Consider the following 829-nt stretch of genomic DNA (forward strand, 5'->3'; position numbering starts at 1 on the left):
TAGTAGAACCACAAAATCATCCTCTTAAGTTCTACGCTACCCCGTCCAACAAGAACCTCACAGTAGCATTGTTGCCCCTGCTATCAATCAAAACGATTTCGAGTTGAAACCCTCATTATTATAAGTCGTCCAACAACATCAATTTGTTGGAAATCCTACGGACGACCCTAATGAACATTTGACCAAGTTTGTGCAGTACGCAGACACTGTAAAGGCGAATGGTGTATCTCAAGATGCGATAAGACTACGCCTCTTTCCTTTATCACTAAGAGACAGAGCTTGGGCTTGGTTGTAATCCTTGTCATCCAACTCAGTTACAACATGGGAAGAACTGAAGAACGTTTTCTTATCCCGATATTGTCCGTCGAGCAAAACTGTTATGCTGAGAGCTCAAATCAACGGATTTCAACAAAAAGATATAGAATCTCTCTACGACGCGTGGGAGAGATACAAAGACATGACGAGGATATGTCCACATCACGGTCTCGAAGACTGGGTGATCATTCACACATTTTATAATGGGCTTCTGTATAACACAAGACTGACAGTAGACGCTACCGCATGCGGTGCACTTATGGACAAGCCATACAACGAAGCCTATCAACTCATTGAAAACATGGCCCAAAACCATTGCCAATGGGGAGGTGAAAGAACTCCAGCAAAAAAGTCTCAAACAAAAAGTGGAATGTACGAAATCAGTAGCCTTGACCATGTCCATGCTAAGGTAGATGCCCTTGTTCAAAAGTTAGACAACTTGACCATACCACCCACAACCACCATGCCTGCCGTGACTCCAAACTGTGAGTTATGTGGAACCCCTGGACACACT

The 829-nt window shown here is 43.7% G+C and overlaps 1 non-coding gene across 1 annotated transcript; it reads right to left on the reverse strand.

The window, feature by feature from the left end:
- Positions 1-379: 379 nt before the first annotated feature.
- Positions 380-486, reverse strand: LOC127088815 (small nucleolar RNA R71). Its single transcript, XR_007790631.1, has one exon. It is a non-coding gene; the product is annotated as a small nucleolar RNA R71 (small nucleolar RNA).
- Between the last annotated feature and the right edge of the window lie 343 nt (positions 487-829).

The sequence above is a fragment of the Lathyrus oleraceus genome, chromosome 5 (genome assembly GCF_024323335.1).
Source record: "Lathyrus oleraceus cultivar Zhongwan6 chromosome 5, CAAS_Psat_ZW6_1.0, whole genome shotgun sequence".
Classification (NCBI taxonomy): domain Eukaryota; kingdom Viridiplantae; phylum Streptophyta; class Magnoliopsida; order Fabales; family Fabaceae; genus Lathyrus; species Lathyrus oleraceus.